This window comes from Anastrepha obliqua, chromosome 4 (assembly GCF_027943255.1).
Source record: "Anastrepha obliqua isolate idAnaObli1 chromosome 4, idAnaObli1_1.0, whole genome shotgun sequence".
In the NCBI taxonomy this organism is placed as follows: Eukaryota; Metazoa; Arthropoda; class Insecta; order Diptera; family Tephritidae; genus Anastrepha; species Anastrepha obliqua.
The window spans coordinates 58,616,599-58,633,995 of NC_072895.1; the positions used below are offsets into that span (position 1 = coordinate 58,616,599).

At 35.1% G+C, this 17,397-nt stretch overlaps 1 protein-coding gene across 2 annotated transcripts in view; it reads left to right on the forward strand.

Moving 5' to 3' along the window:
* LOC129245525 (protein Atossa) overlaps window positions 1–17,397 on the forward strand; it is a 97,027-nt gene that overhangs the window by 14,735 nt on the left and 64,895 nt on the right. The gene's annotated exons all lie outside the window — the stretch shown is intronic.

Sequence of the window (17,397 nt, forward strand, 5' to 3'; positions counted from 1 at the left end):
CAGAACACTTTCTATGCGGGTGGAAAAAGTTCCCTGAATATCTTGTCAGAAGTAGCCAATATAAAAATAACAAGTCTTATTAGATATATAATATTAAAGCCACAGGTTGGTTCAAAGAGGTCAATGTAGAGGAGAGGGGACAGCCCTGGTGGTATCACTATGGGCCTACAACAGGCCTAGGTGTGTCAACCGACAACCACTATACCTGCCTACCTACCTAAGATTGCAAAAGAATGTATGTATTTAGGAAAATAATCAAGGCAAAATCTCGCGAGTATTCTATTGTTTTTTAGAACTCTTAAAATCCTTCGTCTGAGACTTTTTTACTTTTACAAGGCTTTAAAAATATTTTTTATAAGATCTGGTTACATACAAAGGCGTTTGTATACATTCAGAAGACATGACCCAGCCAACGTAGCCACTGGATCTTTATTCGCAGTGCTATGTCTATGGCGTCGTAAAGCTTATACACCTCATCGTTCCATCGCCTGCGATATTCGCCGTCGCCAGCGTGCAAAGGTCAAAAATCTTCCGCAGAATCTTTCTCTCAAACACTCCAAGTGACGCCCCATTGGATATTGCTTTTGCGTTATTCAATATAATTTATTTGTTTCATTGATTTTATTTTGTTACTGCATTTCATTTATATTATTTTACTTACAATATTTCTTTTCATTTTATTTTGTTTCTTTTTATGTATTTATTTATTGTTTATTTCTTTTACTTTATTACGTATTGTTTTATTTTATTTTATATAATTCTATTTGATTTAATATTATTTTAATTGACTTAATTTATTTTGAGATCCTATGTTCCACTCGAAACAAAAGGAATTGATGATGATGACTTCATTTATGTTGCTTTATTTTATATTTATTTTTTTATAAATATATTTTTTCTTTTTTCGTTTTATTTTGTTATGCTTTATTTTCGCTGCATTTATTTTTTCTTCTACTTTATTGAAATAAATCAAACTTATTTTATTTTACTTTGTTTTATTTTATTTTATTTTATATTCAATTATTTCTTAATTTTTTCAATTATTTTTTATTCTTTTATATGTATGCATATTTTTTTATTTTGTTATATTTAATTAAGATTTATTTTTTCCACCTTCTTATACTTTTTATTTTTATCTGATTTTGTGTACTTTATGCATTCATTTGGCAATGATTTTATTTATGTTATTCTTGTATTAATAAAACCCCTCAATGGTCTATTCAATTTAATTTAACTGATATATGGAATGGCTAATTTATATCATTCATTAACAATCTCATCAGCAAACACTCGTTTCTCGAAATTGAAATCAACACTTACATCATGCATATACGGGTACATGTATACTTACATACATACATACATACATTCTAACATACATTAGTATATCCACATGTACATATGTATTGATTTCTTTGCATGTGCCAAAGAATTTCCTGTTGTACCTTTTCGGATTTTGCTCATTTTTGGTGTTCTCTTTTGTTCTATTCTTAAGCTTGTGCGAAGGTCGTCTACACTGCTCTAGTAGGGCCAATACACCCAGTTAGTGGCGTATCTCCACATAAGGCATATATCATTTGACAGAATTGGCACACACTTGCACACAACTACATGAATAGAGTTTAAACAGGCATACATACTATATGTGCATGTGAAGAAAAATAAAAGTTGTCTTTGTATGCATAAAAAATACGAAATTCAATGAAGAACTACAATTTATCTTACAAATAGTCAGACGAGATATTTACAAAATTTTCTTAACGCCCGCGTACATTGGCTGGCAGTATAACAACAAATGAGCAACAAAAGTTATCAACAGTAGACGTCTGTCTAAATAGGTATGCGATTTAGATAAACTTCCATTGTGTAATCGGAAAAATGTAAAAACTTTTACACATACTTATAAGTATACTTACAAAGCACACATTGATGCATATAAACGGTTTTCCGCTAAGAGGTGTTATTTTGATATTCAAAGAAAAATGCTATTTTTTAATATAAATGATCGGGTGTTTATTTCATTATAAAGAGGAAGGTATGGCGTTAAAAGTGAAAAATAACATCAGAAAAATGACCACCACGACCACGCTTACAGGACAATATCCTTTTCATGAAATTTTTCATAACCGAATTGCAAAGTGGCTGCCCTATGTCTTTGATAGCCTCACGAATTCCATCTTTGAGGTCTTGAATCGACCCTGGGCTGAGAAGGTTTACGCCATTCATTTTCACGTGACCCCAAAGCAAAAAGTCACAAAGTGTTAAATCACAAGATCACGGTGGCCAATTGTTATCACCTCTTCGAGAGATAACACGGTCCGGAAACTTTTCCCGTAAAAGATCAATGGTTTCGTTGCTTGTCTGGCACGTAGCGCCGTCTTGTTGAAAATAAACGTTGTCCAGATCAATACCATCCAATTCCGGCCGTAAAAAATCGTTAATCACGTCTAATCTAAATAACACCTGTTATTGGAAACCCCTTTAAATATATAAAATGCTGCATATGAGCAGTATAGGCAGCCTAGCAAATCAAACTTACAATTGTTCAAGTACTCGGTATTTGAGTACGCAAACCACAGTTAATTCGGTTAATTCGTTCAAAGGCAACTCAAATCATTACAACTTATTATACATTCATGTTAAGTATTACTTTTATTACGCATTTATATGTATGTATGTATGTGCATGAAAGTGTATGAATTTTCAGCGCTCAATTCTCACATTCATTACATCGCTTCGTCGTTACACTGTGAGAATTGTTAATCGCCTTTAGAAATATTCATTGCTCTTGTTCCATGGAAATATTTGTTTTTCTCGTTTAACCTTTTGAAACACGTTTTGTTGCATTTGCGTGTTTGCTTTTTTCTGTGTGAAGGTCGCCTCGACATTGTCATATAATTTATATCAAATGCAACACGCGCCACTAGGCTTTTAATATTGTACAATATTTATCTGTCATTTAACTTTCAGCATTTTTTTTGCATAGCGAATTGGAATTGCGCTTTTAAAGTGGCTTTAAAATGTTTTGAATTTGTAATGCAATTTTTTATCTGCTTCGATAAGGTAATTAATTGAGATGATTTATGTGCATTGTTGCATATGTTTTTGTTTTTTTTTTGCGTTTTATAAGCCGTAGTTTCAGATCTTGCAAATGTATCTATCTTGAGAGAGGCAATATCGCTAAAGAGCGCTTCTAAGTAGGGATAGTATAACGGCTCGGTTAGTAGAGCCTACTTTATTGGCTAGGAAAGATAAAGTGGGATGTAATAAATAATATCTAGGACGTAGTAGAACATGATTTTTTTTATAGTCTCATTTCATTTTCATTTAATTTTAGTATCTTAATAATTGTCTTTTCCACATACAAGGTGGCACAAAATTAATCACCATCCACCACCAGACTCAGTCGTGCGTTGGTTTCGTTAATCTGTGTTTTGATTTCTGACAGTGGGAATGCCCACCTGTCGTTGCTTAGAATCAAAGCCTTCTTACTGCTTGAAGCGCTATCTGAGTCTCACATTTTTTTGGCAGAAGGACCGCACAGATGATTGAGGACTTCGTTAAATTTCGTGTGTCTGCACTATTACCGCGGTCGCCCGTTTCCTCTTGCTGACGCCAGTGAGGCAACGTGTAACTGTATGTTTTCTTTGTTTTTTTTTTTTGCTTGTTTTAGCAGCCACAGTGCCAATAATGCGCAAACTATTGTGTGGGAGTAAGGATGGAAAGGATAAGTTTTTGGGGTTGAGGAATGGAATTGGAGGAATTTTTTAGTTTTTGGTTTTTAGAAACAGGGAAGTAGGTAAATGTGAAAGGTGCGAAGACCGTGCTTTACGTGAGATTCGAACCCACAACCTCTGGGATGGCAGGCTAGTGCACTTACGCTAGACTACCGCCATATTTATGGAGTTTAATTTTTAAATAATTGTGATGTCAAGCCCTCTGAACATTTAACCGTTAAAAGCTTTCGGATATAACGAACACTTGCGACACTATTGAACGGGGGTTGACGCTTTCCATTAAAGTGTAGAGAGTCTACCTAGGCCTGGAGGCCTACAACAACAACTACAACTGATACAACTATTTCAGCTTCTATAGGTTCCTCCTCTAATCTCCAGTTTTTCTAATAAATGAGGAAATTTTATGGGTGTTTGCGGATTCTGCCACATTTTCAAAGAAGTGAGAGTTTAAAATATCAATGTCAATGCCCTCCACCTCCATTTTGTTCCTTCAGCTGCGAGGGAAGTCATTAGAAGGAAACTCCATATGTTTCCCATGTGTTCCGATTTGACAGCTTCCCGGTGGTTATAACCAGAAAGGTCGGTCGAGATTGATGAGGAAGATCTTGTTGTTATTGTTGTTGTAGCAGCATAAAAATTCCCCATACTTACATACGGGGAATGCTGCTGGAGTGACAGTCCTTGGCCGGATATAAATCCGGGTCGTTTCGGTAACGTAGAACCGACTGTCGTGGAAACGTGGTCCTTGTTCTGTTTCCGTTCATTCTATGCCAGACCTGCCTAGATACCTGAAAAGTGCCCAAATATTATTTGAAATTAGTTATAAAATTATTGTGTTATACGTCAAGAAACTATTTTTTTGGCTAAATTTTTCTGAGCAACAGGGCTATGCACTCCTTGGGCGAATTAGTTGTAACCGATTTTTAAATAAATTTTAAATCATATCAACTCATGAGCTTGCCTATGTAAAGCTTTGTAAATTTTGCATTTTAACATCGATAAAAAAATTTACAGAGCAACAGAATAGATCGAAAAAAAGCTCACCATTTGAATGGCGATTCGATTCAAAATTCTCTTCGGGCTACTTTTTTTTCTTAATTAGAATTCCACGGACCAGAATCCTCTTGTAGGCTCGCTAAAGTCGACTTAAAAGAATTTATCAAAAACAGAGGATTCACGCGACACTGAACGGAAAGTCCAAGACAGTGGCATTCAAAACAGTTTCTCCCTACCTCGAGAAGAGAATCAAATAGGTTCTTAAAGCTGTATAGAGAAGGCTTGTAGAATTATCATAGAATTAACTAGAGTTAGTAGAAACAAGCGTCTGCCGTTTTTATGACCTGGATACTAAATCTTCAGATTATATCCTGTGCGAACGTGCAGTTCTTGCGAGACGAAGACGACGTACACTTCTAGGTGGTGCGACTCTACATCCATTAGTTATATGGAACAAAAACCTGAGCAGGTGCTCAGATTCATCAGAAGTCTTAATTATAGACCTTCAGTCAAGCACAATAGATCAAATCTGTAGTCGCGGGGCATTTGGCTCAATGATGATAATTATTACACGATGATTTTGACATCTTGACTACATCTAATTAATTTGTAGCTTTTTACAAACATTAGTTTTGTTTCTTTTGTTTCTCTACTGGACAAATTTGCAGTTTTTATAGGATTTGCTGGAACAGAGTTCCCTTACGCTAAATACTTATGACTGAGAGCGTCTTTGCGAGAGTGGGTTAGCTTTTTTCTCTTAGTCAAGTCTTTTGCGAATTAGGCCGAAGTTTTTTTTCTGCCAAAATAAGAATGAATAAATTTGAGAAATTATAGAAATTCCTTTTTTTTTGTTGTAAACAAATATTTTGAAGTTTGTTTCATGGGTCGAAAGTGTTTTTTTTTTTGGTTTCACTACGTTTTATGGTTCATCTCACGTTAGAAAGTGATTTTGTTATTGGCTGTTCTACAGGTTGTAGACCGATAATGAGAAAACATACCCAATATATCATTAAAATTCTAAAGCTAGGTATTTCAGACTTTATCGCTGGTTTCCGGATATGAACGAAATAAAAATCCATGAATTATTGGTTGAATCAAGCAAGCAAAAATAAATATCTTTACGCACTGTGTAGTCAGTTAAGAGGGTTGAGGGTTTCTGTTTTGAGTTGAGTCTGTCAGTCCAGAAGAAAACATAATAAGAAAAAATCGCGCATTTTAAATGTAATAGTCCCAAGCTAATCGTGTGTACCAAAAATCTATAGTAAAACGTGAAATATATTTTGCCAGCAAATATCGATTATACAAATGCATTCTCTCTCATTGGATGTGCTGAATTTGTAGCTTTGTGTATATATGCGAACATACATACGTATACAGGTATGCAAAAACAAATGAGGGTACTATTTCTATGTGCCCGTGGCGATCAGCTGTTAGGGCAACGTCAGTCCCACACAGCTGTAGCAGCGGTATGCCTGTTTTTCTTCTATTTAATGACTGCGCAACGAAAATGACAGCCAGTTAAAATAGAATAACAGGCGACGGAATAGCGGGATGGTGGGTAGGAGAAAGAACCAAACCCACTAAACGGGTAATAAAAAATAAGCAACAAGCAATAGAGAAGCAAACAAAGCAGTAAGAGTAGAAGCTTTGATAGCGAGTATTTGAACAGAAGGCAGCGCAGTGAGCGCGTCGCTCTAACAGCTGATCGACGAGCCAGGCAAGCCAAACACAGCGATACTGACAGAGATCGCACAGTGCATGTAAGTGTATGTGTTGGTGTGAGACTTCGCCTACATGAAATGTTTTATTTGACGCAGTTTCTAACAAGTTTAAATCTAATACACACACACCTACAGCGATATTTTGTTTGCTTTTATTGATGGTACGAGCGAAGAATGCGATGAAAAAATTAAAAAATCAAAATTGCTTTTGTAGCAAAAGCAAACAAAATAGGGCCTAACGAAAAGCAAAACAGGGGCATGCTGAGATGAAGAGGAGGGCAAAAACGCTAACTGCTTAACCTTGAGCTGCTATTGGCTGTCTACTGTCTTCATTAGAATTCTTTGAAGTTGATGGATTATTAATTTTGCGCTACCATATTTGAACACATTCACACGCATTCACATATTGAAAAAAATATATAAATATATAAAAAAATTTTACTTGGAAGCAAAAGTTTTGAGCAAAGTTTAAAACATGTACAGTGTCGGAAAAAACATATTGAACGCATTCATACTTCGATGCAATTATATTTTACTAACGTGAAATGTCATTTCAAATATAAATTAAATACCCAGAAATTAAGACGAACTACTTATTTCTTGAATGCATAAAAAAAATTAACAAATAGTTTACTTCATAAAATTATATGCGTTAAAAACATATGCGATATTTAGAGCAAAAAAACATATTGGAATAACAATTATTAACTAATATTTTATAGTATAACCATTATTTTTTATAACTTTACTACATCTTTTTGGCATGGAAGCTAATAGATTGTTGATAACGCCGAGGGGAATATCCAACCAGGCATGTTTGGCAGCTTCAAATAGCCTCTTTTTGTCCCCATTTACTCCTTGCCTGTCTATCCTATTGAGTAACTCCCAAAGGTTCTCAATTGGATTGAGGTCCGGAGATTGTGCTGACCACTCGAGCGCATTGATTATTTCCGATGCGATCCAATTTGCTACCAACTTGGAGGTGTGGTTTGGATCGTTATCTTGTTGGAACGACCACGCAAGTGGCTTATTCCTCTCAGCATGGGGAAGCATCACGCTCTCTAGTATATTTTGGTATACAAACCTATCCATAATTCCATCTATTAAATGGAGTGGCCCAACACCAAACCCAGAAAAACAACCCCACACCATAATACCACCTTCGCCATCCTTAACCGTACCTTTGCAGTATCGTGGGTCTAAACGTTTATTTTTTGGCCGGGGAACTCTTTCCATTCCGTCTGAGTATTTTAACTTGAATTTTGTTTCATCAGAAAAAAGTATAGTTCTCCATCTTTTCACTGACCAGTTAATGTGCTCCCGAGCGAATTTCAACCGCTTTAGCCAATTTTTTGTGAAAATAAATGGCTGTTTTGCTGCTCTATAACTGTTCAGTCCATCTGCACATGCCCTGCGTTGTACAGTTCGGCTGCTAACCTTTAAGTTCAGTTCTTTAACTATACTTGCTGCCGACTTCTTTGGATCTTTCTTCAATTCTATCAATATTTTCGAGTTTACGGGCTATGTAGTACCTTTGGGTCGTCCTCCACGGCGAAAAGTTTTAACACTTCCAGTTTCTCGTATTTTTTTTATATTGAAACTAACTGTTGATTTTTTCATTGCGAACTTTTGACAAATATCCTTTTGCGATAAACCGAGCTTGTAGTCGTTTACGATTAGTTTTTTCAATTGAACTGAATGTTTTTTTCCCGCCATTAGCACGTTTTTTTAATAAAAGGACAGCATTCTAAAATTTTCAATAGGAAACTACTATTGACTCTTATTCCAACGCTCACATTGATCACAATAAAAAAAAATATCTTAGTATACATGGCTTGTACAGTAGCAAAAAAAATAACGGAATCTTGGCCGCCTAATTCGATAAACTGAGACGAGTCCAATATGTTTTGTCACACTGGATATTGTATATGTTTGCCTTTTTTCGCATATAATGCAACAGTCTTATTATAGAGAATATTTTTTATGTTTTCATATAACAACTGGTTGCTTTTCATTTCTGTTATATTTTTTCTTATTTAAAATAGTATTTGCAAGAGTAAAAAGAATTAGCTTCACTATGTAATAGGTATCAGTCCAATATGTTTCGTCTGACACTGTATATTGTACGAAATCTTGGGTATAGATGACTAGATGCGAAACTCTCTCATTTTATATGAGAGTGCGGCCCAAGAAGTCATGTAAGTGCTTACCAGCGCTGTTAATCTCTATCCTAATGAACAGCTGATGGACGAAATGGTGGGCTGCCGCCAGAAACAAGACGCCAAAAAATACTGATGAAAACGGTTCGATTTTAAATTAATGCAGGAATTTATATTCAAATAAGAGAGACAGAAAAATAAGAATGAGAAGGGTAAATATTAAATTTAGTTAGTGCGAGGTTGGTGTTTAGGCTAATACATTTTATTGTAATACTGTTTTTTCAGCAAGAAAAAGTCAAAAGTAAAGAATTAGCGGGCTCGAGGCTGCGTGGGGGGGGCAATGAATTTTCAACTTCCCAAATCAGGAGAAAAAAATAATTGAATTTTGATCTCTATGGAAAAAAACTAATTTTCTAAGTTATAAAAAGTTTTTTTTTGTTGATTTCTTTGTCGCCCACTTTTTGCTTTATGTTTCAAAAGTGCAATATTTCTTATATATTTTTATAATTATGGTTTTTTCGCCTTCATGATTTTTGTCTTTCAATGCTTGATAACTTAATTAAAATTTAAATTTTTGAATTTCTGTTCATTTATGTATTTTATGACTGTACTTATTTTTGTATTTGTATGTTGTATGTGTATAAAGAGTCTTTCAAAAGTGACGCCTAGATGTCAGTAGTGAATAATTCCTAGACGGTACCTTTTTTATGTCAGCTTTGACATTTGTCAAGTAGACAAATGTACAATTTAATGCGTTAAAATGATTGAAATTTATTATGAAGAGTGTCGATCTTCAAGAAAAACATATCCCAAAATTCGTTGCTGACAATTCAAAGGTTAGTGAAGAAATTCCAAGAAACTAATTCTGTCGAGGATAGGAAAAGAACTGGCAGAACTTTGTTGAGAGAGTATAGCTGTTGTAGTGCAAAATCCTGCTGAACAACCTTCAATATCGATATTATCAATAATTAGGCACTAATAAGTCGCCTACAGTTTTTTAACCTTTATGTTTATTCAAAATAGTTAAACCTGAAAGAATCTAAATTTGTATATGTTGGGTTACGAATTCATAGCGGTTAGGGCAAGTATGGCTAATAATATGAAACAACAATTTAAAATAGAAAATAATTGCCAAGCAGATATTTTTTAAAAACATTTTTTTCACAACTTTTTCTCCGGCTGCATGCCATACACAGTTCGTATAAATTTTCAGAGAAAAAACTCACATGCTTTTGTGTAGTCTTGTGCTGGCAACTCCGACTTGCGAATCACATACAAATTAACGGTCATCGGCATAATTAAGTTCCATTTTGAAAGTGTATTAGCAGCTCTCCCTGCTGCCTCATCATCATAATTGCTGGGAGCATAGTCGCAAGCAATGTGAATGGCACCAGTTGGCCTTGGTTCGCAAGTTGACTATAAATAAATATTTTGGGATATGAAATAATTTCGCTTGTTCCAAAATATTTATGTAAGTAATGTTGGAAACACAATTATTATGAGAGTGCATTAGAATTGGGAATCACATGCATGCATAAACAGATACATTTGTATGTACATATGTATATCTCAGCAGAACGTATTATGCATATACATATGTATTATGCTTTTTTTATGGACGCTTATTCCCACTGCAACAAAGCTAGCCTTGAACTACAAATACGAAGTCGTTGCTGTTAATGCCAGAGGCGTTGAATAGAAAAAATATGCAAAGTGATAAAGCTAAGCTCTTTAGACTTTCAATGAGATAGCAAAGTGTATGAGTGTGACAGTTTTGACTTTTATTTTGAAAAATAATTACTTTGTTAAATGCACTCTTCCACCTTTCATGCTTTTGAAAAGCTTTTTTTTTATCTTACTAAAAGTTCTACCTCAGCGCCTTGTAGGGAAACTCACTCGTATTGCACCACTTTGCTTCTTGTCAATTTAGAGCAATGACTAGTTCGTTGAGCTTCCCTTTTCAGCATAAGAATTTGGCAAATTTTACAGCGGCTATGACCTAGCTAGGTCCATTGTCGCTCTAACGTTTATGAGAACAATTTGTTCACATGGAATTGACGATAAGGCCGATTGGATTGGATGAGGCAATCACATTTGCTCTAATTTTCCGGCACTTATTAACCCACTCGAGTAAGAAATGACCTTAAGGATCAAAGTAAATTTATATGAAATATTTTGGAAAATTTGCGTTGCACCATCCATATTCAGGTTTAAAAATAGCGATATACTGCCATACATACATATAAAACAACACTTTATTTCTAGGCGAATAATAATTATGGTAGTTGATCATTATATGACTAAGCTCAAACTGGAAAACTTCTTTTTACTTTTATATAAGTCGCTATTACCCTTTAACTCGCGCTTACAAACACACAAATGATGCATTTGGCTATAAATAAGTGTGTGGATTATGGTTACAATTGAAGGTAATAGTCATCAGCTCCACTGCAACTACGGCGATGATGTATTATGCCAGTAAGTGTTGATGTGGGAAGGGAATAAAAGAAAAATAAAAAATACTGCAATACCTGCACGGAAGTGGTTTGAACTTTGCACGTAGATATATTCGCAGAAAAAAAAACGTGTAAAACATGAAACAAATAAATGTACAGATAAACAGCAGGTAGATTGATCGAAAAAAATAGCATAAAGTGTGTGAGCGGCGAGTGCATGAGGCAACGAGCAGGTATGCTACGTGAATTAACTACACTGTAGTCAAATGTATGGGTGTATGTGTCGCAGATCCAACTAGTCAAGCAACTGTCTTTTTTTGATGCAAGCAAATGGTATTCTTTACATGGCAATGATCTACGAGATGTCAATTGTCAGATTTATATCAGAAATATACCAGTTCAAAATAGACAAAAAAATACTAGTCCAATTCTGGGCTAAAACCACTTATTTGAGATTAAAAGGGTAATTAAAAAAAAATAAATTCATAATACACAATAATAACCTTCTTATTAAGTATAATTTAATATATTTGCCATTCTATAATTATTTGTGGAACATAATAAAGACGCACACCACAAATAGGAGGAGGAGCACGGTCAAACGCCCAAAAAGGCTGCAAGCGCCAATTATATTTATAATATAACTAGCTTATACCCGTGGGTTTCACCCCACATTTCTATCAAAAAGTATGCTATGTTAATAAAACCACTTTAACTTTTTTAAGCCAGTTTAGGTATTATTTAAAACGATCGGATATACGACATTTTTTGTTATATTATTTTGAGTATAAATAAAACGGTTTTTCGGTGCGCCAACTCTGGAGCAGGCTACATATAATTGGCCATGAGTTGGTTAGATTGCTAGACTGTTTACTTACCGATAAAGCTTTACCAATAAGAGAATGCATTCAATTCAGCAATACCTCTATCGTTGATAATATAAATTCTTTTCTATATCAAATGGTCTAACCCCCATTTTTCTCTAAGCTCATATTTTTTCTAGGAGTACTAAATACTAACTTCATTAAACTTTTTACCAATTTTTGGCATTCTACCATAAATGCGTCCAGTGATATGCAGCATGAAAAATCCCATTTGTATAGGAGGTGTCACGCCCCATTTCTAGCTATCACCAGTTTTCATGCAGGTGTTAGGTATTAACCTTATATAATCTCTTACCAAATTTCAGTTGTCTAGCCCAAATACTTCCGGAGATATGGACGATGAAAAATTGCATTTATATGGGAGGTGCTAAGCCCCCTTTATCGTTTTTCTCAGTTTTCTTGGAGGTGTTAGGGATTAACCCCATATAACCCCTGGCCAAATTTCATTGGCCTAGCCTAAATACTTCCAGAGATATGGACTATAAAAAATTCCAGTTGTATGGGAGATGCCATGCCCTCTTTTTCGTTATACGCAGTTTTTCTGGATGTGGTAAGGATTAATGTCATATAACCCCTTACGAAATTTCAGTAGTCTAACGTAAATACTTCCAGAAATACGGACTGTTAAAAATTCCAGTTGTATGGGAGGTGCCACACCCCCTTTTTCGTTATACACAGTTTTTCTGGATGTGGTAAGGATTAATGTCATATAACCCCTTACCAAATTTCAGTGGTCTAACGTAAATACTTTCAGAAATACGGACTGTTAAAAACTCCATTTGTATGGGAGGTGCCACGCCCCCTATATATATCAAAATATTTTTTAGCCTATGACCATCCCGGTAAGGTATCCAGTTCGTGTTTCAAATTTGGTTACGATCAGTTTATGCGTTTAGGACGCAAGTCGATCTATAGATACATACATAATTTGAATTTTATATATGTATATAGATTTAAAATATTAGATTAAATTAAATATTATTAAATATTTATTAGTCTTAAATGTTCTACAATACATATTGATAGAAAGGAAAAAGCAATACATAAATATTTCAAAATTGGTATCATTCCGAAGATTAAATCAAGGCAGTTTTCACTGCAGGTTATCAAAAGCCAAAAATTTATGGTACAGTAAATAATATGTTTTTTTTATCTTTTCCAATAATATTAAATCTGTTTTTGTTGGCAAAGCGACCATATATTTAATTATAAGTATATTTAATCCTTTTATTCCTGTGTAGAGCATAGGACGAAAAACTTAAAATATTTTCAATTGAATATGCACTCAATTTAATGGTCATGTCAATGAATTATGAGGTTGAAGTCAAATAAATCGTTTTGTAATCGCTACAAATCTGGTGTTTTTCGTACTACTTCACTTTCGTACTTTTTCAATTCTAGTTGCAGACTAGTTTTTTTCTGACTAGTTTCATATTCTACATGTGGGTTATACATTCAAACAGATATAGGACTGTGAAGAGAATTACTGCTCTTATATGCATACAGTGAAACCTCCCTTGAGTGCGCACTTAGCGTCAGTCAACTTATGTCCGAAAAAAAAAGATGTCCACTCATGAGTGGGTAATTTGTTCCGATATCTCAAACTTCGTATAGCAAAAAATGTCGGCTCAAGGGAAGTTTCCATCTAAAAGAGGTGTCCTTTAGAAGAGGTTACACTGTATATACAAGGTGGCGTAAAATGAAGGATCCCACCGGAAGATTTATGATTTTTGCTATTGGCGTCATATTTGACACTTGTAAACTGGACGACAGTATACAAACAAACAGGCAATGGGGCGCGTAAAGATCAAAATAAAGACTTTCTCCACTCAGAATCATATTTTTTAGTTAGTAAAAAGTTGGCCAAAACAAAATTGGATGATTGATTTTGCGCCACCTTGTATGCACAGGTGTTTGTTTATATGCATACATTTGTGTTTATTTATTATATTATTTTTCATTTAATATTAACTGCATGCTAAAATATTCACTTGTAAGCTCAATGCTTGCGTATGCACTATTTGCGCAAACATGACTACAACAGCCGATGAATGCGTTGGTTAAACGTGCAACATTGGCGGAAGCAGACATTGGCTGTCGTTTTTGCTTTTCCTTTACCTTTTTTTAATATAATTTTTTTACTTTTTTAACGATTGACCATGAGTAGGGTTGGGCTGACATGTGCAACATATTCATTATCGATATTCATATGTATGTATGGATGCACATTTACATACACACATGCACTCATCGTTTCTTAATAATTCCACTGTTTACCTCATTTTTAATTACAAGCGCACTTCTGCTTGTTTGCTTTTTCATAAAAAAATATAATAATAATGCGGGTGTTTCCATTTTTTCATATTTCTTTGCTTTACTTTTCCACTTTTTCTCTGCGCTACTTTTCCCCACACTTTCTTTCTATTGCTGTGCTTACTGCAGCAGTTTAACAATAAAAGTCAATAATAAAAAAATGCGCCCCAAAGTGCAAGGTGTGCACAATGAGCCTACAAAAATAATCGCCCTATGCATTTTTACGAACAAATAAAGAGAAGAAAAAGAGAAAAAAATACTTCAAGGTCACTCAGCGCGTGTATGTCCTTCAACGAGGCGGTCGCGTGGATGGGGAGGTGCATGTGTGTATGTGTGTGTGATGGATGACAGCGAAAGGTACTGGTTGGGTAGCTAGTTCAGCTATCAAGGGCGTGTCCTTATGACATTATCAGCTCGTAGGCGAAGGCAAGCGATATGAAGTGTGTTTGGCTTAGAATTATCCTTGAATGTCTACTTGGAAATCCGTATGTACATATGAATGTAGTTGCACATTTTAAAGAAAAGGCAAAACGAAGCGGTAATGTCAGATAAATTTATAATGTCTATTTTAGGAAAAGTTTTTAAACTATCTTTGCAAATAATCGGCCTTATCATATCATGTGAGCAAATATTTCCATAAATTGCTATACAATACCTACAATTCGTATTCAAATTTATTTTTCATATAGAACTCACGATAAGGCTGATAATACTAGTATCACATGCCTGAAACTCATGAAACTCAAACTTTTAAAATGCGTTTGATTTTTAAATAAATGGCAGCGTACTAGTGTTTGAGAAAAAAATAATCGTTGTTGTTGTTGTTCAAGGAATGCCGTTGAAGTGGTAGTCTTTGGCCGGATATAAATCCCGATCGTTTCGGTAACGTTGCTACCGACTGTCTTAGGAAATAAAGAAAAATTAAAATTTGCTTTAATTTTAGGTTAGGTTGTAGCGGTTGTCCATTAAGTGACCTACTCAGGCTCATATCTCATTTTGATGTCGCGTGTGGAACATGCCCTTATTTCTCCTAAAACCAATGTAAACAGTTCAGAGCCTTTAGAAGGTCTCTGATTTCTACCGAGCTGAGATTTTCTAATTTAAAAAATTTCTACATAGAATGGTAAATCTGGTCTGGATAGAGCAGGACAGTGGCACAAAAGGGCAAACTCGTGTCCTCCTCTTTTTCAGCCTTTGGGTGTGTCTGCCTATTAGGCTGTGTCCGGTTATAACAGAAATAGTCATACTAGGACGACGCTTATTTTGGCTTGGCAGAGATTCTGTGCGTTTTGCATTGGGAGTTGACCACAATTGTCCACTAGTTGAACACTAGTTTGAAGTCAAATTAACCAAATAGTTCACTGAGTCCGAAAATAAACATGAAGAAAAAAATCTAGATCACAAATCCGCTAACTGATCAAAATTAAAGGTAATGAAATTAGCTATCTTTGGTTCAAGCTTCATGTTTCATTAAAATTAAAAGTTTTCAAGATATTTACAAAGTGAAGCAAAAATATGAAAATTTTCGGCTTATATTATATGAAATAAATATATGAGAAAACGATTTTTGAAAATCATTTCTCAAAATTTCTGTGGGCAAAAAGTAAGGTTAATTTGGTTGTAAAATGAAAAATCTTTATTTTTCTTGTAAATCGATTTCATCCCCTTCAAAATAATCCCCTCTCGATGAAATACACTTATGCCAACGATTTTTTCAATCCCCGAAACATGCCAAATAGTCCATTTCCGGTATACCCATCAGCACCTTCTTCGATTCAGCTTTTATCTCCTCAATCGACTCGAAACGCGTTCTCCGGAGTGGTCTCTAAAGTTTTGGGAATAGCCAGAAGTCACACGGAGCCAAATCAGGCGAATACGGTGGTTGCGGAACGATATGCGTGGAATTTTTGGCGAAATGGTCACGAAGAGCGAGTGCAGTGTGAGACGGAGCATTATAGTGATGCAAAAACCAAGAGTTGTTGGCCCATAATTCTGGTCTTTTTAGACGAATTGCTTCACGTAAACGACGCATAACGCTCAAATAATATTCCTTATTAACAGTTTGGCGAGGTGGAAGGAAGTCATAGTGCACCACACCACGAAAATCGAAAAAAACTGTTATCATGACCTTTATTTTTGAACGACTTTGACGTGCTCTTTTCGGTCTGGCCTCGCCTTTAGCACGATATTCGCTTGATTGGTCGGTTGTTTCAGGGTCGTAAGCATAAATCCAAGTCTCATCTCCCGTAATGATGCATTTGAGCTTGTCCTGATAGTCTGAAAGCATTGTTTCACACACATCAACGCGGCGACTTTTTTCCAAGAAATTGAGAGTTTTCGGTACCAAACGAGATTTGACTTTTCGTAGGCCCAAATGGTCTTACAAAATGGTTTTCACAGATCCTTCTGATATTCCGATCATCAGTAAGGTCTTTAACAGTCAACCGACGATTTTTGAGCACTAACTCCTTCACTTTATTGACGTGTTGGTCATCTGTTGACGTCGATGGTCGTCCGGAGCGCTCCAAGTCATCAACACGTTCTCGACCCTCTTTGAAGTCTTTGTACCACTTATAAACATTTTTCTGCGACTTGGTCGAATCACCAAATGCCTTCTGCAACATGCTAAACGTTTCCGCCGCCGAAATTTCATTCCGCAAACAAAATTTGATGGCACTTCTCTGCTCAATCAAATTAGACATTGTAAAAATCGAAAAATGCACTCTTGGTCGTTTGGTAAACACAAGGGTAAATATATTACTGATAATGACATTCACATGAAAGTTAGCTCAGATGTTATTAACAGTGCTTGACAAATAAATTCACCTTACTTTTTGCCCACAGTAGTATGTTAGTTTAAGATATAAATGGGGAAAAATTCTTCATTAAATATAAAAATTATGCGCATGAGAATAAAAGTATTAATTTTTCCATTGACTTTGTTAAGTAAAATGTGACAAGTGACGAACATAGAATCGAATTCTTTAATCCAACAACGTTAGTTGGCGATATCTCGTAAACTACATGATGAAAAATAAGTGAATTTGGGAACTCAGCGACTTATTTTACACATGAATTGGATGGTCTGGTTCTTGGACAGAAAAATTATTAATTACTTGTAAACCTGTGCT